This window comes from Musca autumnalis, unplaced genomic scaffold (genome assembly GCF_047663935.1).
Source record: "Musca autumnalis isolate F117 unplaced genomic scaffold, ASM4766393v1 scaffold_2, whole genome shotgun sequence".
NCBI lineage: Eukaryota > Metazoa > Arthropoda > Insecta > Diptera > Muscidae > Musca > Musca autumnalis.
Window position 1 is genome coordinate 66,795,052 of NW_027411755.1, and position 25,414 is coordinate 66,820,465.

Sequence of the window (25,414 nt, forward strand, 5' to 3'; positions counted from 1 at the left end):
TTTAAAGTTCAAAACGATTCTTGATTAGCCCTAAAACTGCATTTTTGCAAAAATTTTGAACATTTGTGTGGGAGGATTTAGTCGACCGATATAGTTCATGTTCAAACTTGACATAACTTAGAGATAAAATATTAAGATGTGCAAAGATTGAACCAATGTCAGCCAATTTAGTTGGTAGTGGTCGGTTTTTTAGAACTTTCGGGCAAAATCTCAGGAAAGTTTCGTCGGAGTCCCTATAAAGTGTATATATTGTTGATCGGCATGAAATTCTAAGTCGATATAACAATATGCGTCTGTTCGTATGTTGAAATCAAATAAATTTTTTAAGATAGATAGAAGAATAAATTTGTATAGAAGTTTCTATTACTCCTAGGATGTTTGGTATTGAATAGCCTCCATATATAGATTTTGATATATCCCCCGTAGAACTGTACCTTCCAATTTTCGATATTCTAAAGGTTTTAGCTTCATTACCACACGGAAGTAGTCTTCGTTGGAAGTTTAAAACTTTCACTTGTTCACATAGCCTCCATAGAACGGTACCTCCCGATTTTCCGTATTTTTAAGGTTGTGGACTCAATATCACACCGAAATGGCTAAAATTTGGTACTTAGTTCTCGTTGAGGGTATAAAACTTTCCATCTGAAATTTGTCGGTATCGGTCTTCATATAGCGGCCATAGAACGGTACTTCCCGATTTTCGGTATTTTGAAGGATTTAGCCTCAATATCTTACCGAAATGGCTCAAATTTGGTATTTAATCTTCGTTGGAGGTATACAATTTTCCATATACACATATGTTTTAGTCTAACCCCCATGAACCGGTATTGCCCAATTTTATGTATTGCAAGGGGTTTTTGTCAGATTTTCTTTGCACCAATATTTTCGTAAATTGGTACTGTGTTCAGTCAGAGGATAAATAGAACAACGATGAGCTCTTTTAAAGGGTGTTGCTACATTTTTCTTCTGTAGTCGAAGTAACTTGGTATTTTGGAATCTCAATGGGTAGAAAACCTCCACACAGAAAATTATCATCGTCATCAGTTAAGGTATTATTCTCCTCCAAGGAATTATTATTATCATTTAAGATATTATTCTCATCCAAGAAATTATACTTAACGTAGAGAAAGAGCTTAGTAGTTACTAATTGTTCATATTTACTACAAAACAGTGGTTGTGAAGGGTATAAAAAGTTCGGCCTTAGTTCTTACTTCTTTATTTTATTTTTAAAATTTCATATTTTATCTCATTTTTAAAATTTTGTGCATTTTCCAGAGTTTACATTATTATTCAATATTTTTTTTTCTTCTCTTTGCATATTACAGTGATGTCCATGGTCCACAAATGAAACAACAACAACAGCAACACCAAAAAAAAAAAAAATAAATAAACAATAAATCCAATGAAAACATGAAAAATTAACATGTTTGCAAATGTTCGATTTAAATGAATAAACGAATGTGGTGGAAAAACGGATATAAAAAAACCGCAACAAAACAAAAATATCAATTTATATGCATGGTTGGCAAAAACAAGTGCAAATATTGGACAGTTACACATTATATGCAAGTGTGTGAGTGTCTGTTTGTGTGTTGGTGTAAGTGAAATTGAGGTTATAAACAAAGTGAATAAATATTTAATGTAATTAAAGAATAATTAAGTGGGAAAAGTGTCATGGTGACGAAATTTTTATGCAGAGTTTTTGAATAGTGGAATTTGTGTGAAATTTGGTATTTGATAAAACTCCGAGAGCAGTATTTTGTGTACTTATTTAGTTTTTCCCCAGTGTTTGTGTCATATTCTCACTCGCCTGCATCACAATGTCCACAACGATGGAAGACGGAAATGTTATTTTGTGGTTGATCTGTGCATAATTATCGTTGAGAAAATCTGCCACAAGGTGTCGTCCAAAGTGAAATGTTTAAACAAATTACAAAAAATGTCGGAATGAATTATGGTCAAAAGTCAAACCATGTATGAAAAATTGTATTTCATGTGAAAAATCTTATGATGTGTACAATAAAAAGTGTTCATGTATGTGTGCGTGTGTGTGAAACTCTCCATATAGATGTGTAACTGTGTTAATTGTAATGAGAAAAATCATTAACGTTATAAATAATTCTAATAATCCTTAATAGTTATGCCCTGCTTTCCTGTGCCACTTAATAAAAACCCCCGCTAATGGGAAATTGTATAGCACACACATTTGTGAAATTTCCATAACTACGTTTTGTAAAACCAACCCTACGGAAAGAAAGAAAAAAAAGTGTTCCATGAAATTTATACTAATTAAAAACAAACGTTGCTTCATTGCGGCAGCAGCAGCAATTGAGCTTGAAAGTAATTTGTAATTTAATCTGGGCAAGCAAACAATTTACCTCCCACCCCCCATCATTAAAAGTGCCGGAAAAACAACGTTTAATTAAAATACATTGCATTTAAGTGGTATGTGTTGAAAATAACAACAACAACATCAACAACGACTTCCAGGAAATAAGAAGAAATAAGTTCTGAAAAAGTAGAAAAAAAAGAAGATGAAAAAATTATTTATAATCTGTCAAACAAGTAAGCAAGAAAAAGTTTGAGAAAAGAAAAATAGTAAAGAAAAATTTTGAAGTAGAGCAGAAAAAGTTCCCGTGCCCTAAAAAAGAAAAATAAGAAAAAGTGTAGAAAAAATATATTTATAATTAAGTGAAACAAGTGAAGCCAGTAACCTTTACTAGTTCAAGAAAACAACATCTACTGCAGCCATAGCAAGCTTAATTCTTCTTCAAATTCTGGATGATGCAGCAGCTCAACTTTGCAACGACATTAACATTGTTCTTGTTTCTTAGCAACATGAGAAAATAAATAAAGAAAAAACAAAAAAGGAAGTGAGCATACATACACAAATACAAACACACAAAGTTGTTTGTACATACAACCGAAAAAAGTGCCACACTGCCATCATCATCCTCGTCGTCGTCATCTACAACCAACTTTCATTGGAGCATTTAAAGTGTTGAGATTGTATTGTTCTCCTTCCTCCATTCAAAAAACGTTTGGATCTACAACGTTTCTTAAACAAATTTTTTTTCTCTTAACTTTCAACATCAACATTGTTGTTCATTGTTTTCTTGCTACCAAAGGATATATTGTCGTTTAACCCTACCACAGCAACGCCAGAGCAACAAAACACTTATCGTCATTGCCTGAAAACAACTACCACCACCGCCGCCATCACCAACGCTACCAACGCTGTTCCAGTTAAATTTCTCCATTCATTCATAGCAAGAGCAAAAGTTTCCGTCATACGTTTCAACGTTTTACAAAAAGTAAGTAGCACAGCTTTTCATTCAACTTTTCTTCTTAAAAAATAAATTATGCCAAGAATACGCATAAAGAATAAGAATAAGACAATGTGAAAAAGGATTAAACAATATTTCTTTGCACATTTATTAGGATGTTATGAATAAATGTGAGTTTAGGAATTAGTGAGGAATTGTGACTGCATTTAAGAAAGGAATTAAAACCTTGACATCGAAATTTTTTGCGAAAAAGGAAAGCCAAGGACTCGAAGCCACACAGTCACTAAATTATGTGACCGGTTTTGCTGTTTGTTGGGCAGCTCTTCAGACATATATCGACTGTGGAATAGCTTCTCTGTCGTAGAACTTTTGGTTTTTCAAATGCAAATGTGTTTTTATACAACCACGGATATTTGGGCGTTGAATTTTATTTCTTCATGACAAACGCTTTTTTCGCGCTGCCTTTGAATTAATGAGTTTGGCTTTGAACGCAAACACACCGTGACAATATTTTTTCACATGTTTTCAAGGACGTGGGTGCAAATCTCGGTCGGGCTCAGCCTGTATTTTTTTTTGAAAAATTGGCTTTTTAGGGTGTTGATCATTTTTTAATGATTTTTATTAATTTTCTCGTTTTAGAGTTAAGCGTGATGATCGAAATTTTTTGCAAGTGAAAAAGGAAAGCCAAATACTCGAACCCACACAGAATTCCTCTTAAACAATATTTTTACTTACGTTCATATGTAGTTTGAACAGATCACCTGGTTTTAAAACCGAACTCACAATTTAGTTCAGCTTAACGGTGCTATTCGAACTGACACCACGTTTTGATATGACTTTTTGCACTTCAGCTTTTTAGGGACGCCTTAAAATTCCTTCTTTTGAAAATCAACTCTGTCCATCGAATATACAAAATAACTATTTTCTTAGAAGATCATTATAAAGTCATCTTCCTATAGAATGCATTAAAGGATCATTCACTAAGCTTTGTTCCAGAACTAAAAAGTTTTTACAATTTTTACCAATTGTACACATTTTTCCCCAAAAACTGTTCCCAAATACAAAAAAGTTGTAAAATGTTCGCGTCTCTTTAAACAAAAACGAAACTCAATGACGCTTTCTTTAAAAACTTTTTATACAAAAACTAGCCCGCTACTTTGTATGCGAAATAGGAATAAAATATAAATAAACTATATTTAATATTGGAATAATATTTCACCATGGAAATTTTATCTTACCCCTTCACAACAATAACGCACATTCAAAGTTCTAGCTTTCGCCAAGAAACCAAATAGTTCCGTAAAATTTTCGGTATTCGAACTTAGCTCTATGCATATCAACTTAGCTCTATGCGTTTTTTCAAATTCAATTTGTAATAAATTATGTACTATTTAGTACATTTCGTATACTTATGGTTCGAATTTCCAAAAACCCTTTGGTACATCATGGCTACTCTCGATCCAACTCTATCCGTTCACCCAAATCCTAACTGTACTAAATTTGGTACCATTTAGTACTTTTCGACCTTTGGTACATCTTTTTCACACTTCTTCTGTGAGGCTCTTTCCAAATTTCAAGATTCCAGCTCTATCCGTCATCCAAATCAAAATTATACTAAATTTAGTACCAGTTAGTACTTTTCGTACACTTATAGTTCGAATTTCTTAAAACTCATTGGTACATCTTTCTTACTCTACATCAGTGGCCCTCAGTCCACATTTTGAGGATTCCAGCTCTATCCGGTCACCCAACTCCAAATTAAACTAAATTTAGTACCATTTAATACACATAAGTACGAATCTCCAATCTTCCAAATCTCAGTCTTACGCTCCAACAGAAATCTGATAATCAAATTTCCGGATTCCACCTTTAACATAATTCCAAATTTCAGGTTTCCAGCTCTTTTTGTTTACCCAAATCCAAACTGTACTAAATTTAGTGTCATTTAGTACTTTTCGTACACATAGGTACGAAAACTCTAACAATAATCTTAATTTCTAATTTTAGAATTCCAGCTCTATTTATTCATCCAAATCTATATTGTACCAAATTTAGTACCCTTTAGAACATTTTGTACACATTAGTACGAATTTCCAAAACTACATCGATATTTCTATCCCACACTTCAAACGTAATTTTAATTCCAAATTTCAGGACAGCAGCTCTATCCGTTCACATATCCGTTTATCCGTTTTGGAGTTTCATTAAATCAAAAAAACAATCATTAGACATTCCAGTTAGTATGCGTTATGAACAGATTGTTGCCCACAATCCAACTGACATTTCCGAGTTGTTTGCTTCTTATTTTAAATCGAACTTCGAGTTAAATGATTCGTCGGTCCCCTCCCAATATGTGGAAGACATGTCTGTAACCCATATAAACTTTGGTGAGTTGACGCTAAGCGATGAAGATGTTATACAGGGCATTCAAAGAATAAAAAACTCATATACGACAGATATTGATGGGATATGTGCTTACTTAGTTAAGAAATGTGTATCATCAATTTTTCTTCCACTGAAACTACTGTTTAATAAGTCATTGCACACTGGCAAATTTGCAGATCGTTGGAAATTAACGATTATTAATCCAATCTTTAAAAATGGTCATAAAGACAATGTTACTTCCTATCGATCTATCTCTAAATTGAGTGTTGTATCGAAGATTTTCGAAAATATAGTTCACGAGAAATTGTATTTTGCCTTAAAACCAGTGTTGATACCGCAACAGCACGGATTTCATAAGGGAAGATCTACAGTCTCAAATTTATTTGAATTTACAGATTATTGCTTATCATCATTTGCATCAGGTTATCAAGTAGAAACTATTTATACTGATTTCTCCAAAGCATTTGACAAAATTTCACACAACATTCTATTAAAAAAGCTTCATGCATTCGGGTTTCATTCACATTTTTATCATTGGGTAAAATCGTATTTTCAGAATAGAACATGCGTAGTCAGAATTGGTTCTTCTGAATCTAAGCCTTATGCTTTATTGTCGGGAGTTCCGCAGGGAAGCATTTTGGGCCCACTGTTCTTTAATATTTTTATAAATGATATTACTAACTGTTTTAAATACTCTCATTTTCTTCTTTATGCGGATGATCTCAAAATTTTCCTGGCCACTAAATCTCAACATGATTGTAATAACATTCAATCTGATTTATATAGATTCTCTGAATGGTGTAGATTTAATAAATTAAAACTAAATGTGGCCAAGTGTGTCCATGTATCTTATTTTCGCATCAGAAATCCTATTCAATTTGCATTTCACATTGATAAGCAAATATTAAATAAATTCGACGAAATCGAAGATCTTGGCATTATTTTTGATTACAAACTCTCTTTTTCATCTCATATTGATAGGTTAATTCCTAAAGCATATTCATTATTGGCTTTTATGAGACGTCATACATCAGATTTCAATGATCCTTATACTTTCAAAGTCTTGTACACATCGATATTGAGATCAAAACTGGAATATTGTTCTATCATTTGGAACCCCTCTGGAGCAACTAATGTATTTAGATTGGAGAGAATTCAAAAAAAGTTTTTAAAAATGGCACTTTACTCCTTAAATTTTACAAGACCTTTGCCAACATATGAATCAAGATGTATGTTAATCGGGTTGGAAACTCTGGAATTGAGACGTAAATTACAGTCTATGTTGTTTATATATGACTTAATAAATAATAACGTTGATTCCCCAAATATCTTGGCTAAAATTTCATTTAATATTCCGGTGCGTAATCTGAGAACACACAATATGTTTTCAATTGATTGTTATCGTCAGAATTATATCATTAATAGCCCTTTTGTAAGTGCTTTAAATAATTATAATCATATTAATAGAATAACTATGATTGATTTATCTATTTCAAGAGATAGGTTTAAGAATTTAATAAAAATGTGTTTAATTAATCTTAATTAGGTTATATATATATATACATATATTTATTATAACTTGAATTTTATATGTATGTAATAAAAATCGCAGTCTGAAAGGGAACTTTCCCATAGACGTTAAGCATTGAAATAAAAAAAAAAAAAAAAAAAAATCCAAATTGTACCAAACTTAGTACCATTTATTACTTTTCGTACACAGAAGTACGAATTTCCATACCTACCTCCATATCTCTATCATACACCCCAACAGCAATCTTAATTCCAAATTTCAGGTTTCCAGCTCTATCCGTTCACATAAGTTCGAATTACCAAAATCATTTCCTTATATCAACACCACTTACCTACCTTGATTCCCATACCAAATTTCAAGATTCTAGCTGTATCCGTTCAAAATACCACTGGTACTAAATTTAGTAACTTTTAGTACTTTTCGTACACTTATAAGTCGAATTTCCAAAAAAACACTTTGGTACATCTTTCTAACTCCCCATCAGTGATAATCGTTCCAAATTTCAGAATTCAAGGAGTACCTTATTTAATACCTTTTAGTAGTGAACTTTTGTGGGAAAAAATATCCAAATTCAATTATTGGTCTCTATTTTATTTCTAGGTGACATATCCCCACAATCTACGAAAATAAACTTGAAAACCAACATGAATATAGCGGTTAGATACCTGAACAATTGCATAACATATAAGTGGTTTTTTATGGTTGTGATCAAGGCCTACATAAGGTCGGCCAATAAGGCCAGCTGATTATTATGTTTGATGTCAAAAACATTATTGTGATTTAAAATACAAAGAAACTAAAATCACAATAATGTAAAATATATTATGTTTGTTGTCAAATGTTGTTAACAGTGCTCTGAATGGCCGATGATTTTCTAGCATAGGACTACATTTACATTTCATGTTACAAAATGTCGCAGTCATTATAGTAAAATTTTCAAATCATGAAAGAAGGATTCCCAGTTTTTTTAATTGTTAAAAATTACAATGCTGTGCGGTGTCTTGAAGTTTTTGTGATACCTTTTGTAAAAAGTAATGCAATAGTACGTCGAAATATTGGTATTTTTTCATTGATCGGTTCGATCAAAATCACCGAAAACTATTTCTAAAGTTCTTTTAATATTTGTTTATACCCTCAACGTTTAGGCCAACGAGATTATCGAAATAATGATTTTAGACCCCAAGTATGTTTGGACGAAACGTAGTTTAGACAATTTTGAGTCGATTTACCCATATCCGTCAGTCCGTCTGTCTGACTGGCTGGCGCGCACGGTAACTTTCGAAGAATCAACCTATTTGGTTAAAATTTTAGGTCTCGTAAATTTTGTCCAAATTTAGTTTAAGTTCGAAGTTCGGTTTACCCTTAATTATCCCCACGAACTAGGGATGTGGAAATATTACTTCCATACATATATCAGGTTTGAATGTGGACTACATATATCGGCCCACCCCTTTGGCAAAAGTACAGTTTAACAGACATTCCCGAACCGTTTTGAATTTGTTTGAAACATGTTCGCCTTGCGGCCACTTTTAAGATGGTGCAATTTTTTTTTTGGGGCAAATCCATACTTATTGGGGCGACGCCAACTAAACTGACTGTTGCCTAAGATAACCCTCGAAGGCAGAAACCGGGTTGGTCTTAATTTTGTACATCGCATTATTTGTTAGACACTTGGACTACATTAGAATATGGACTACATCGGAATACTCTTTTGGGTGCCTCCCACACAAATTAAGAAAAGAGTGGCGTTTAAGGACTCGTCTCGGATTGTTTTAATTTTTTTGCATTTTTTTATCTTTGTGGCCCTTGTTACAACGGTACAATTTTTTTGGGGGTCAAAGTCAATTATTCTTGGGAAATTGGCCCAAAAAGTTAAACAACATATTATAAGTATTGAGTTTACTTATTTTCTTTGTGTCCAAGGCTGAAGGTATATCTCCGCCGACATAGCTGGATGATACTTTCTAACTTGTTTTAATAATATATAGCGAAAGCCCCCGATTGGTCATTATAAAATACGTAAAAAAGTACGTTACGTTTCCAGTAATGACGTCGTATATGTGTATGTATGTTCTGTATCTCTGGTATGTTACCATCTATATTAACTTATGTATGTATGATAAAGGAAATTCCATGGAAAATAGTGCCCGGGTGTAGTGGAGTAGGGTATCACATGGTCGGCCCTGTCCGACTATAACCTTCTCTTATTTGTTTTTTAATTAATTTCTCGTTGGAATCGAGATTAATGACCGTTTATTTTTGCAAGTGAAAAAGGAAAGCCAAAGATTCGAACCCTTACAACCACCACTGTGTGACATGAACGTTTCGCCGTTTAGTCCGGTCAAAATAGACATTGAAATAGCAAAAATTCCCACAAAGCTGAATTTTGGTGGAGAGCTAGGGTCTGCCATTAGAAGCAACGTTCTAAAAGTCCCCGTCGATCCCATGTGTGCAAAAAAATTATTCGGGGTCAAAGGTCAAAATTTAAGGGTTTTTAGGTTTTCGGATTTATTTTTTGAAAACGGTTGATCGAATCAGAAAGTGACTAAAGTAAATATTGTAGACAGAAAAATTATCTACAAGGTTGACCCTTATAAATTTTTTCTTAGAAGGAACCATTCTTGAGATATAGCTGTTCTAAAAAACACATGATTTTTATGCACTTATAAGGGAAATATGCACATATTCAGACGAACCGGCTAAAATAAGCAAAGTAATCGGGTCTGTCCCCCAAAAAATATATATTTTCTTGAGCGAAATTATAGCTATCTTCTAAAAAAATTCCAACAAAATCGGATTGTGTTTAGTAGAGTTATTCAATGTTAGAGTCATTTTATGCAAAAATAGCCCATTTAACCCACATGTATAATCGAAAGCCCAACTGGAACGACCCCAACGAAAACTCCCCGATTTTTTCAAGTTTTGTCCGAAGGTAGGGATTGTTGCGCTGATTACGGAAATGTATAATTTTCAACGGTTGCGGATCCGGTTCGCCGGTTATGCGACCAGAAAGGCCAAATTTAAAAACCGGGTTAGACCCGGTTCTACTGAACCGATTACTGCAAACTGGATATCGTTTGAAAGGTTACGGAGGTATCTAACACATAGTGTCGTTATTTTAACCGGTTCGCCTCATAATGTACTTACGCGGCTAATTTTTTATTTGACCTTTAGATCGAGATATCTCGAAAATGGTAAGTCTTTTTTAAGAATCATGAAGACCAATCTTGTAGACAATTATTGAATCTACAACTTTTACTTTAGCGGGCTTTTGCTAAGTATTACCGTTTTTGAGAAAAACTAAAAAAACTGAATAATGCCTCCAAAAATGACCTTTGACCCCGAATAACTTGTTTTGCACACATGGGATCGATGGGGACTTTTAGGACGTTGCTTCTAATGACCAACCCTAGCTCTCCACCAAAATTCAGCTTTGTGGGAATTTTTGCTATTTCCCTCTTATACGCATGTCTATTTTGACCGGACTAGTTGGTAGGTCGGCGCATTAGACATATCGGCTGTGGAGTGGCTTCTCTGTCATTGAACTTTTCTTCTTTCAAATGCATTTTTGTTTGGTTTTTACAACAACAATGGGTATTTGTCCATTTAAAAGTATGGCTTTCATGACAAATGCTTAAAATTTAGAATTTAAAGTGAATGATTTAAACCAAATCCAGGAAATAGTGGTAGGGATGTTGAACTACTCCAAACAGAACTTACCATGTTTAAGAATTAATAGTAAGATAAATAAGATATAAATAATAAAAAATAAATAAGTATTAAAAATCGTATTAATAAATAAAAAACATAACTTCCCAGTTGTCAAAAAACTTCACCATCTAAAATACTGGTATTGGTTCTTTCGTAACAAAAAGAAAAACTAATTATTCCATATTATAATTGACATTCAAAATCGAGTGGATTTCCCAAGTCTAAACGTGCTATTGGATCAGAATATTTCATGGTGGAGGGTATAACAAGTTCGGTCCAGCCAAACTTAACATTTATTACTTGTCTTATTTTTATACCCTCAGCATTTACGATAACTCTCGAATGGATCAACCGATTCGGTCCAAAATCTGGTTTTCGTAAAATTTTGTGCAATTGTTTTAAGTTCGAAGATGCGTTATATCGGTCCACTCCTTCCGGTACCTCCCCCACAAAAGTTCGAAAATGTTCAGAAAATTTGTGCATTCGATAACTTTTAAAGGGAGAAATCCATTTGGTCCATACTTTGCACATCGTGTAATTTCTGCCAGTCTTAGATGAGCTTCGAATATGGACTCAATCGGTCCACTCCTTCGGGTACCTCCCACACAAAATATCGGAAAAGTTCAGTTTAGGACCTGCTATCGAATCGCTTTGATTTTCATTGTAACAACTTGTATTCACTGCCCCCCATCCGACGGTAAAAGTTTCATTATAGCAAGTCCATACTTCTTGAGAAAATAGCCTGAAAGGTGAAAAAAACTCCTATGACACCCTGTGTAGTGGTTGGAGTGCAAGATAACTCTTAAACGGATCTGCCGATTCGGTCCTAAATTTGGCTTTCGTAATATTTTGTACTATCTTTGTTTAAGTTCGAAGATAAACCGTATCGGCCCACTCCTTCTGGTACCTCCCCCACAAAAGTTCAAAAATGTTCGGAAAAATTGTGCGCCCGATAAATCTTGAAGGGAGTGACCGATTTGGTCCATACTTTACACATCCTAATATATCTACCAGATATATATCAGGTTCGAATATGGACTATATTTGTCTACTCCTTCGGGTACCACCCACACAAAATTTCAGATAAGTTCACTTTAGAACCTGCTCTGGAATCACTTTGATTTTTGTTGAAGCATTTTGCATTCCCTGCCACAACTACGACGGTAAAAGTAAGGGGTAAGTCAGGGGTAAGTCAGGGGTAAGTCAGGGGTAAGTCCATACTTCTTGAGAAAACAGCCCAAAAGTTGTAAAAAACCCACTATGGCACCATATGTAGTCGTTGGAAAGCACGATAATCCTCGAACTGATCAACCGATTTGGTGCAAAATTTGCCTTCGTCATATTTTGTCCAAACTTAATTTCAGTTCGGAGATGGGCAGTACTGGTCCACAGCTTCCGGTACTTTCCCCCTTATACTTAAAAAATGTCACTAAAATTGTATGCACGATATCTCTTGAGCGGGGCAACCAATTTGGTCCAAACTTTGGATCTCCTAATATTTTGTCCAAATTTAGTTTTACTTCTAAAAGGGCCCATATCGGTCCTTTTCTGGGGTACTTCCCCCCCTCAAAGGTTCAACATTAGTGTCTAAGTGCTGTTTTGGGTCTGTTTGAAGATCCTTTGGAAATGTATACCGATGCTGTTCGTTGGGGTCCTGTTTATAGCGATATTATGTTATCCGTGGCGTAGGCGCAATATCTATCGAAAAAATATGACTCCCAAAATAAGATCCGCTTCCATAATGGACATGTCAGTCCATTCCTTCAAGTACCTCCTCCGCAACACTTTTGAACTTTAATCCTAATCCACGAAATTCTGAAAAGACCCAAACTACATTCGATCTGTCCGTAGATGTTTAAATTCACATATGCCGATTTTTGAACCGGTTTTAAGTAACCGATTAAACTTATATGTATACCATTAAAAAGCTTATAGAGTTTTCAATTAAATTAAATTAATTCGCTTATGAAAACTTTGTTAGTTGCAGTTCTATAACAAAAAACCCGTTTTCTTAAACCGTTTTTAAGGAAAAATATCAGTACGCGCAAATATAAAGATCAAATGCTGGGGGGTAGAAAATTCTTTTTGGCGATGAATGTCGATGAAGATAGTGTGATGAACCCGGAAGGACAGTTCTGCCATAAGTCAAACTTCTGAGTTATGGCGTCATCAAATTTCGTTAGTTTTTTTGTCATGTAGGTATGTATAGTTTGTCAAGAAAGAATTTATTTCGCTATAACTCAGAAGTTTGACCTATGGCAGAACTGTCCTTCCGAGTTCATCACACTATCTTCATCGACATTCATCGCCAACAAGAATTTTCTACCCCCCAGCCTTTGATCTCCATATTTGCGCGTACTGATATTTTTCCTTAAAAACGGTTTAAGAAAACGGGTTTTTTGTTATAGAACTGCAACTAACAAAGTTTTCATAAGCGAATTAATTTAATTTAATTGAAAACTCTATAAGCTTTTTAATGGTATACATATAAGTTTAATCGGTTCCAATGCTAAAGTATAATGCTAAATTGAAATTTTGAGGCTAAATATACAAAAAAATAATGCTAAATTTAGCTGCAAAATGCTTAAATAACCAAACTGCTGGGGACATGTATGCTCCTTTTTGTCTATAGATTAATGTTAGAAATATATACCCAGAAATGTACATCTCAAGTAAAATACCTTTTTTAATTATAATATAAACATTCTTAAATGCAATGATTTCTTAAAGAACAAATATATTATTTTGCCATATTTCATAGTCTTGTGCTTTCGAAAAATTCTATACGATATGACCTACAATGACTAGGAAAATAAAATCAAATTTCCTTTCGTACCTTGCTCATTATCCACATACACACAACCATTTATAATTGTCATACAGTTTTTTCATGACATGTTGTTGTGCTACAACAAGTTGAAGGTGTAACACTTACAAGACTTTCAAAACGTTTCTTTTGTCACATAAAAATACTTTTTTTGTATTTTCTTTTGCACTTTTATTTTCTTCTCATGTGGTTGGTTACTATGCCAAGTGTTGTCGTCGCCGTACATGTGTCTTTGTCCTTCTAGCTTTCAACGTCTGGCATGCCTGAAAATATGCAATAGTCTTAAGCAAGCATTTGGCTTTGTTCAAAAATGTACAAAGAAGACAAACTACCAGAACTATGCCATGAATGTGGTAATTGTCTTTGCCAGACCACGCCAAGACAACGGTGCGAATGTCTGGGAATTACTATTATCCTGGAATGTATAAAAGATGTTTTGTTGAAGATTAAGAACAACAATGTGTTAATGATGAACATAGTTGTCTGGGGGATTTTTCGTATTCTCTTGGTGCTATTTTTTCTTCTTTTGCACAAAAATAATAATTACAATTTAAGCCTGAAATATGAAGGAAAATTAAGGTGTAATGGCCGTCCATTATCAAGGGATTATTGTTACTATAAATAATCGTTAACGGTTGGTCTACTTGCAATAGCACAAGCGAATATAAACGTACAATTGTAGATGCCTTGATATTGAATTGAACTTTTAACAAGCAAACAATGTCTGGACATAAGCACCCTTACCTAAAGTCTAAGATTAATATTGATTTGATGGAAAAATATTTCATAGTCATAGACAATATTGTGCTCAATACATCAAGTGTTTCAAGTATTCAGAGAAATGGAAATACAGCAAAAGTTTCAAGCACACAGATATAATTATTTTTATAAAATCATTTGTATCAAATTTTCAAAAGAATCTCATTACCCACTTATTGTTTGATACCCTATGCCAAATCATCAATTAAACTGGGATATTAAATCTTATCTCTTAAAAACATGCAACCAAATAAGAGGAAAAAAGACGCCTTTAAAACATGAGAAGATGAAAATTACTATAGGGTTGCCATATTCGAGTTTTGGGAAAAAAATGTTTAAAGGACTTATATACATATGTTCACAAGTACATGACGTATATGGTAGGTCCTTGCTTCACAACTTCCTGCCTCACCGATAAATTTAAATTGCCTAATGTAAAGTGTTGAACTTTTGTGGTGGAGATACCTGAAAAATTGTGCCGGTATAATCCATCTTGGAGCTTGTTTTAAGTTTGGCCGTCAGGACTTTCAACCGAGTGGTTTTTCCAGATTTAGAAAGGATGCAATCTCACCAGGGTTCATCCGTAGAGACCAGTACTAGGATTCTGTAACTTTTTTGCCTTCACAGACAAAAATGGGTAAAATAAAAAAACTTTGCGTTTGAAAAGTTGAAGTAAAAGTTGACAACACTTGTGGTATCGGAACTTTATTTTAGTCGGTAACTTACCGAAAATTTTCGTTAATTATCGAAATTATAAACAAAATTTCCTGTTATTTATAATTGTCGGCAATTCTGTTGTTAACTATTTAAATAATTGCTCTACTGACGGTCAGATGTGCATTGCTGATTAGTTGCAGGCCTGTAGCGTACGGTTACGTCACCCAGAGTGCAATTGCGATTTTACCACTGTTGTCTGTCTTGTGAGTTGTGTGTAGCATTGTAACGTGGTTTTCTCGTCGACCCACTAAACTTACGTATTTAAAGACTTTCCCTTGTATGGTTTAAATTAGATGTTTATATACAATAAAAAATGAAATGCGACGCATGATAGGCTTGAGGATAAGTGACCGCTATGGATGGTCGGGAACGACAAAGTTGATTCATGGTTCATAGTGATGAAGTTGATTGATGTTTCGGGACTGGCGATGTTCGTTAATTAAGAGCTTCGTTAGTGATCGGGTTATACGCTGGTCTAGAACAACGAAGCTTACTGACAATCTGGTTCTACGATTAACGATGATCGGGAACGTGTTGGTTGATGATTATTCGGTTCAAGATGATGTGATATAGTCGGCCACGATGACAACGACTAGTTGATACTACTGTAATTACTGCTAGAAACTCGTACAAAAAAGTACGTATCTCTGTAAACAGGGAAGGAGGGACATATTATCACAGTCTCTGTTTGGGACAGAAAGTCGAAGCTTCCGTGCGGGACAGAAAGTGTCTGTGTGGGACCAAAAGCTGAAGTCTGTGTGAGGGACAGAAAACAGAAGCTTCGGTGTGAGACAGAAATCCGAAGTATCTGTATGAGATGTAAACGGAAGTTTCTGCGTTGTTGTTGTAACAGTATATGTATGTATATGTTTGTATGTTATACCCTCCACCATAGTATGGACATATATTGAGTTTTTTTTCGCTTATAACGCATTGAAATAATCATTCGCGACCCCATAAAATATATATATTCTTGATCAGGATAAAATTCGAAGTCAATCTATGAATTTCCGTCCGTCCGTCTGTTGTAATCAGTCTAGCATACCCATAAATTGAGATAGAACGTTGAAGAATATGCGTATTTTGTTTGTAGGCAGGTCAAGTTCGATGATGGGCTACATCGGTATCACTCGATTTTAGTTATTTTCACTTTTTTAGTCACATTTTTAGACCGAATTAGCTATAATATGACATTTAGGGTTCCTAGTGACCAAAAAACGTATATCCCAAAAATTATGGCATAAGATCATATTTAGGTATAGCCCCCATATAGCGGTACCTCCCGATTTGCGGTGTTTTAAAGATTTTAGCTAACATTTTTAACCGAACCAGCTGCAATTTGACATTTGAGGTTCACTGTGTCACAAAACTTCTCCACTAAAAATCGTCAACATAGATCCATATTTTGGTAAAGGTACCTTCCGATTTTCGGTATTTTGAAGGTTTTAGCTACACTGTTTGACGTAACTACCCGATATGTAACATTTGAGATTCCCGGGGTTACAAAACATGCTGTAATTACGAATTACGAACTTGGTGTAATTTGACATTTGAAGTTCCTGTTAGTCGCAACATTTCTCCACCAAGAGTTGTCAATATATGTAGGTCCATGTTTTGTTATAGGCCACATATAACGGTACTTCCCTGTTTTCGGTATTTTGAGGATTTTGGTAACATTCTTCAACAGAACTACATTTGGAGTTCTCTGCAATCTCGAAAACTTCCCAACCAAAAGTTGTAAACATAAGTTCATGTTTTGTTATAGTCCCCATATAACGGTACCACCCGATTTTTTTGGTATTTTCAACTAACCCTAATTTGACATCTGATGTTCCCTGCAGTCACAAAATCAAAAATTGTCAAAAAAGGTCCACACTTTAATATAGCCCCAATATTAAGGTACCTCATTAAACACATTGTTCAGATTAGATAAGGTAATTTAGGCATTTGGGGTATCCTTGGACGAACAATTTTCGCACCTAAAATTATGGACAGGAAAGGAAACTAATTATTGCGTGGATGGATGTAACCACTTATTTATTGGGGTTAGTTGAGTAGGTTTGACACGACAGTTGAGAAGGTGCAGCGTATTGTACGGACCTGTGTCACATACTGGGCAGATGTTTGGTACGGTGACAGCAATCCTTGTCATTTAGGAGTTTAGACAGTAGCACCAACCCGAGCGTAATTGAACCCAAAATTACTCAAATTTTTCATGGCAACTCACGCTCCTGACCTGCGACAGATAGTTATATGACACATTTTTGTATGACATCTGCTACTGCATCTGTGTGAATGCTTTTTAAACCTGCTTGATGGCCTCGTTGATCTAGGGATTTCTAAGTCAAAAGATCCCTCCTGAAATGCCTGGTTGAGGGGTCCTATCCACGATATGGTGATTACGATGACTCTTACAGTAACGAGAGAATGCCTTTGTGTTGCTGTACTGGAAGAATCTTCGTCTTCTCATGTATATGTTTCACTGATGACATGAGGTGCACCGTGTTGCAGGGCGGCATTCTGGAAAATTTGAATATTTGTCCATCGCGTTGTACTTATATTTGTGGACTACACCGGCACCGCAGAGCTTACCACAGACCGACCTATCGCGTTTTATGTAGTCAACAAGGTTTCTTGAGGACTTTGTTCCTGCTTCCTGTTCCTTGTACACAACGCCTCGAGTGTCGTTGTTATTGGCGAGAGAACAATGTTCGTCCTGTAGGATTCTATTTTACAATCATCTGCAAGTCATTTTCAAGGCATCGAAATAATGTGGTTGGCTAATGACAAATCCAGTACCTTGGTTAAATTGTCTACTCCATGTTCACTTGGTTGCTTCAACATGAACATTGATTTATTTTTCCTAATAACTTCTGTCACTTCTGTACTGTTGAACTGTGGTGGTTCATCTATTCACCGTATTCCAAAGACTGCTCCAAGTATTCCACAGACTGCTTGTTGCGTCGACAGGCGTACCTCCACGAATGTGTCACAACTCCTATCAGAGTTTTAAAGCACCCGTGCTTAATTTGCAGCTCTTCAGGTGTTTTAGCCTTTTGTTTCTTTTACGCTCGTCTAACAACCTATTGATGTAAAGTTTTATTTCCCGGCTTTTGGGGTTGGTACGACGAAGATCATCTCCTTCCACGTCGATTGCCGCAGCCTCTGCTGGAAAGATAGATCGGGTATTCTACCAGCAGAAATATATCTGGCAACTATATAGTTTTCGATTTAATTTTTTAGCGACCCGGGCATCTAAGGCAATAGTCAGTTCCCTGAAGCGATTGTAACTATGCTCACCAAATTTTTGCCAAATGTGTTTCTTAAAAATACGAAGGTTCAGAGGCTGGTTAGAAAGTTGGCTGGTCGATCAATGTATTGTGCGGATGAGCCTGGTCCCTGCGACGTGACGCTTTGCCATGAGACGTCGTTTTTAAAACCAGAGGACGCGATGGTGACATCTGGCGAACAAAAAGTATCGTCCTCGAAACGTCCTTTTTCACCGTACTAAATGTGAAGCTATCCATCTTCTCATCTAGCGCCATGCCTCTCTGGTCTTTATCTTTTAAGGAACAACTTGGAGCAAAGTTCCGTTTTCACACAATACACGGTGTGCTTTAACCAAATTTAAATGGAAGGTGCTTACACCTGGGAAGCTTTTGCAGATTCTGAAACTACAATGCTCATAGATGAGAAATATCAAGAAACAAAAAAAAATCGCCGGAGGGACTTTCAATTAAATCGCGATTTAAGTTCACATTTTTAGGGGTTCTTTAGGTTTTCACGATTTTGCTTGGAAACCGCGATTCCTGTGTAAATGGGTCTAAAAAAATGTTGTAGCTGTGAAAATTCTCCACAATATCGACCTTTATGATATTTTCGTAGGTTTTACGGTTTTTAAGATATAGAAGTTGAAATTTAAACAATGCACTGACTGTATCGCCTCCTTATAAAGCAATATCATGCTCAGAGCGCCTTAACTAACTTTTGACGAAAACCGCTAACACATGGGAAGATTTCGCGGATTCTGAAACAGCAATGTTCATCGATAAGAAAAATAAAAAAACAGAAAAAATCGCCGGAGGGATTTTTAAATAAATCGCGATCAAAATTCACAATTTTAGGGTTTTTTAGATTTTCACGATTTTGCTTGGAAACCGCGAGTCCTGTGTAAATGGGTCTAAAGAAAATGTTGTAGCTTTGAAGATTCTCTACAAGACTTACCTTTAGGTTTTTTCGTAGGTTTTACCATTTTTGAGATATAGAGGTTCAGTTAAATTTTTTAGGTTTTTATCTTAAATCTTCAAGATTTTTCTTGGAAACCGCAAGTCATATCAAAATGGGACTAAGACCAAGATTGGATGATTTATTTTTTCCTAGGTTCTACCATTTTCACGATATATATGTTTAATATGTTTAATTTGGGAAATTGCAGTAATGACATTATTTTATAAGGAGACGATGCAATGAATTGTCTCAATTTGAACTTCTATATCTCAAAAACGGTAAAACCTACTAACATATAATAAAGGTCAATCTTGTGGAGAATGTTCACAGCTACAACATTTTTTAGGCTCATTTACATTGGACTCGCGGTTTCTAAGCAAAATCGTGAAAACTTAAGAACACCTAAAAATGTGAACTTAAATCGCGATTTATTTGAAAATCCCTCCGGCTATTTTTTTGTTTCTTGATATTTCTCATCTATGGGCATCGTAGTTTCAGAATCTGCAAAAACTTCCCAGGTGTAAGCACCTTCCATTTAAATTTGGTTAAGGGTTAATGCCCGAGAGTGTTTTATTTCAGCCCTTATATACCTTTGTACCCGACCGGTTCTGTTCGTTTAACATACGGGCAAATTATGCCCCCAAGTATGTTTGGAGGAAATCCGTTTCAGACAATTTAGAGTTGATATAGCCATGTCCGTCGGATAAGTTCAGATTAGGACATGCTCTCGAAACGCTATAATTTTTTGTCGCAACAACTTGTATTCAGTGCCCCCCATACGACGGTACATGTTTCATCAGGGTCAACGCCTTACATCCTGAGGAAATAGCCTAAAGGGTGCAAAAACCCCTATTATACAGTGTGTAGTGGTTGGAGCGCAAGATAAATCTTTAACAGATCTGTCCAAAATTTGGCCTTCGAACTATTTTGTCCAGACTTAGTTTAAGTTTAAAGATAAGCCATATCGGTCAACTCCTTTAGGTACCTCCCCCACAAATGTTAACAAATTTTCGGAAAAATTGTGCGCACAATAACTTTTGAAGGGAGTGACCAATTTGGTCCATATTTTACACATCCAAAAATATCTACCAGATATAGAGGTTCGAATATGGACTTCATCTGTTACCTCTTTCGGGTACCTATCACACAAAATTTCGGATAAGTTCACTTTAAGACCTGCTTCCGAATCGCTTTGATTTTTGTTGAAGCAATTTGCATTCGCTGCCTCAAGTACGACGGTAAAAGTTTTTTTATGGTCTAGTTTATACTTCTTGAAAACACAGCCCGAAAGTTGTAAAACCGCTATGGTATCATATGTAGTGGTTGAAGAGCACGATAACTCTCGAACTGATCAACCGATTTGGTCCAAAATTTGACCTTCCTCATATTTTGTCCAAATTACAGTTTCAGTTCGAAGATGGGCAATACCGGTCCACAGCTTCCGGTACTTCCCCCAATATTTAAAAAATGTCACTAAAATGGTTTGCACTATGTTTCTTGAACGGGTCAACCAATTTGGTCCCAACCTTGGATATCCTAACATTTTGTCCAAATTTGGTTATACTTCTAAAATGGCCCGTATCGGTCCTCTGCTTAGGATACCTCCCCCACAAGAGTTCAATATTTGTGTCTAAGTGCAGTTTAGGGTCTGTTGGAAAAGCCTTTGGAAATGCATACCGATGCTGTTCGATATGCTCCTGTTTACAGCGATATTATGTTTTCCGTTGACAAGTCAATGCTTCCTGGCATACAGGCCAAAAGTTATAGGATGGCGCACTGAAATGACTATTGGGCGCGATATCTATCGAGAAGATATGACTCCCAGAATATGATATATTTCGATAATGGACTTTAATCCTAATCCACATTTTTGTCGGTAAGTTCAAATGACCAAAAAGTGTTTCAACTCACATGGGCTGAGGGTATATCTCTGTCGGCAAAGCCGACTGATACTTTTTTACTTGTTTATATATGAGTTTTATAAGAGTTTGTTTGTAAAAAACTGCATTTATCTTCCATGGTACAAAATGTCGGAATCATGAGAGAAAAGTTTTTAAATCATGATAGAGAAATGTTTGGAAGAATTTTTTTTTTGTATTTAGTTTTAATGGTTTTTTTTTTTTTGGTGTTTGACCTTTTTTAAATAGTTAGAACTTATGAAAAACACGAAAACACTCATATTTTGATGCAAAATATAAAAAACTTAAATCTTTAACTTTGACCTTGACTTCATTTGCGACTACTAGACTGAATTCGAATATTTGTAATGCATCGGAAATCTGATTATGTTATCTGTCGAAAAAAAAATATGAAAATATCTCTATCCGTTCAAAAGTTACAGAGTTTTGACCAGGAAAAAACGAAAAAAAAACTGTGGTTCAACAGTGCACACAATACATGTACCTGTTGCATCTCATTAATACTAACCTGTGCTGGATGAGGCGGTTTCAGACAGAACACAACTATGATCCTGGATTTTCTTCAATCTTGACTCGGATCAATAACATTAGGAGCAAAAACACGCTGCCAAGAGATTGACCATTTGAATACTCAATTCGAAAGTTGTCGTGCACATTAGCCGTTTAACTTGGTGACTGATAGGTTTTTAGAGAATTTGACCATTGTATATTCCGTAAAAATAACAAAACTACATTCGGAATGTTCGAAACTGTACATAATCAAAAAAATTAAAAAGTTCGCGATAGTGGTGGTCGAAGGAGTGGACCGATATATCCAAATTTGATCTATAGAAAAATGAAATAGTGTTGTATACAAAGTTGGCCGAACTTTTGTTTACGCTCTTCGAGAGTTATTGTTTTCAACAGTCAAACCGGAGGGAAAAATCTAGAGCGACTACAAATTGACTGAAGCGGATTCGGTCGTAACAATTATTTCAATGAGACACATTTCTGATCGTGACAACGTGTATAAAAACCTCTGCACTCATAAGACGGTACAATGAGTTAATATTTTTAGACGTGAAAAAAGGCAAAAATTATATCATACACCTATTTCTTGGTAATAATTTTTTTTTGTTGAATCACTCCTATAAATGTAATAAAATAGAACAGAATTTAATATAGATTAAAATACAAGAATACACCCTCGGTTTCAGCTATCCTATATGCGTTCCTCTTACCAGATATTGCTAACTAAATCGAACTCCTTATCGGCGAGTCGTATCCATTTTTATCCCGCTTCTTATCAGCTTACTTTTGCCTTGACCTCGTTGTGGCTCGTGGTATACATTCAATACAATAGTCAGGATTGGTTCTGTGTTATCTTCGTCATAACCACTACTCTAAACAGTTCTTCTTATATTGATCAAAAGTTACAATATGGCAACTCTGATTTAGTATCTGTTTAGCTTTGTTGTTATCCACAAGCACCAATAAAAAATATACATAGCAAAATAAGAATATACAAAATATTACATAATATTCATTGCCTCCTTATATACAGAAAGATTTCCACTAAAAAATATACACATTTTTTATTACACTGTTTATTAGGGCTGTCATTTGTAACGATATCTACTGTAGATGACACAACGGCACAAAACTACTGAAAGCAGCTATGAAAAAAATGAGCAAAAACAACAGCAACAATATTTGTTACATTACCGACTTTTATGTTGTATCGAGCTGAGAGTTTTACTCTCACAGGAGTAGCATCACACCCTCAACTAAATCGACAATAGTAAAACGTCCACCCACCTCCACACGCGCCCAGATTTTTATAACACTTCGATGTTGTATGTGTGTGTCGGTGCTGTGTGTGATAATGATGTTGTTTACTTGCCTTTGTCGCCAATGACCCCACCCCCCACTGCTACCTTTGTTGTCAGCTACAGCAGCTCTTGTCATCGACCTTTTGTTAGGCAACGCCGTGATGTTTGATGCCACTGGGTATTGCTGCTGCTATATTGTTGTTATTGGTCCATTATGTATAGTTGTTATTATTGTCATTAAATATAACAAGTTGCGCTGTGCGTTATGTTATTGTTATCTTTTTGTATATTAACTGAAAACATTTTGTTTATTTTTTGCTTCTTTGTTGTTGGTGCTCATCAAATGTATTTTTATGACATTTTTAACAACAATTATAAAAACATGTTTACAGGAGTGATTTAAAAAAGGGGGAACAGATAAATATTAACGTTGTAGCAAATGAGCAACAAGGATTTAATTGGAAATGTTTTAAGTACCTAATTTCAGTTGATTGTATTGCACGATGCTAAACCAGTTAAAAATACATAATTAAATATGTCACTTCAAATCCAAAATTTGTTTCAGAAGATTGCAAAAAATTTCGGCGAGGCATATCCACAGAAATTTGATGCATTTGTGTAAGCTATTTCGATTATCATAATCTTTTTATATTTTTGAATTGTGGGGCGTCATCATTTTTATGAATTTCTACTTCGAGTTGATGTATACTATAAACTGCAATTAACATTTTTTTACTATTTTGGTTATGGTAAAATAACAAAGGTTTCACACTGGTATAAAGAAAAAAATTGTCTTGAAAAATTAATCAATCATTCGAATCCCACTACCAAATAGGACTTAAAAGTTTTGTAATTAATTGTATTTTAATACAAAAAAAGTTCAAGAAAATCGAAGAGCACAATCATTGATAAAATAGATTTTTGGAATTGTTTTCTATTTATACCCTACACCACATTGTGGTAAGGGGTATTATGTCTTTGTGTATTTATATGTAAGATGCATAAGGAAACGAAATAGATCCATAGTTCCTTTTGGGGATATACATATAATCATTTTCTGAGTCGATTAATGCATGTCCGTTGGAAGTGGGCGATTGTCGTGTTCGTGGCACTAGAAAACACGGCACAACAACAAATACGCACATAAACAACAACACCACTTTAGCGACGACTAAGTACTAAACCCTTTAGCTTTGCTGTGTCGTGTTTTCTAGTGCCACGAAACACGACAATCGCCCACCTCTAATGTCCGTCCGTCCATGTATTTGCGTTCGCAACGTACAGGTCGCATTTAGTGCTCGATTCAGCTGAAATTTGGGGAATATAATTTTGTTAGCCATAGGAAGAACGTTATTGCTTTTCAAATTTGGATATAGCTCCCATACATATTTTCGGCCGATTTCACGTATTTGCTGCACTAAACACGCTATATACGTTCGATTTCGATAAAATTTGGAGTGTCTGACTGAATTCTGCCTAGAAATAAATGTGCCAAATTATATCGAAATCGGTTAAGGTTTGGATATAGCTACCATATATATTTTCTGCCGATTTCGAGTATTTGCTGCACTAAACACGCTACATGTGTCCGATTTCGATGAAATTTGGAATCTGTAACTGAATTCCGTCTAGAAATAAAAGTGATATATTATATCGAAATCGGTTAAGATTTGGATGTAGCTCCCATATATATTTTCGGCCGATTTCATGTATTTGCTGCACCAAACACGCCATATATGCCCGAATTCTATGAAATTTTGAATGTGTGACTAAAATCGGTGTAGAATTATAATTATATTATGTGGAAATCGGTTTAGATTTCTATATAGCTCCCGATTTCACGTATTTGCTGCACCAAGCACGACTTTGATGAAATTTCGAATGTGTGACTATATTCGGCATGGAAATAAATGTACCAAATTTCATCAAGATCGGTTCAGATTTGGATATAGCTCCTATATATATATTCGGCCGATTTCACGTATTTGTTGCACAAAACACCGTATATCCCTCCAATTTAATTTTATTGGAATTTGGAATATTTGACGGAATTTGGACTAGAAATAAATGTGCATAATTATATGGAAATCGGTTCGGATTTGGATATAGCCCCCGTTCTCCCAAATCCAAATTGTAGCAAATTTAGTACCATTTAGTACACATAAGTAAGAATTTCCAAAACTTTTTACTTATCCCAATACTGAATTTCAAAATTCCAGCTCAACTCCCTTAATACTTAT

The 25,414-nt window shown here is 35.1% G+C and overlaps 1 protein-coding gene across 3 annotated transcripts in view; it reads left to right on the plus strand.

Annotated features, from left to right (window-relative positions):
• The window catches only part of GABA-B-R1 (gamma-aminobutyric acid type B receptor subunit 1), a 396,378-nt gene that overhangs the window by 20,080 nt on the left and 350,884 nt on the right, over positions 1-25,414 (plus strand). For all 3 annotated transcript variants that reach the window (XM_073967833.1, XM_073967834.1, XM_073967835.1), the window contains exon 2: positions 1,326-3,314. The gene's annotated coding sequence lies outside the window, so the exon portion shown is untranslated. The remainder of the gene's footprint in view (positions 1-1,325; positions 3,315-25,414) is intronic.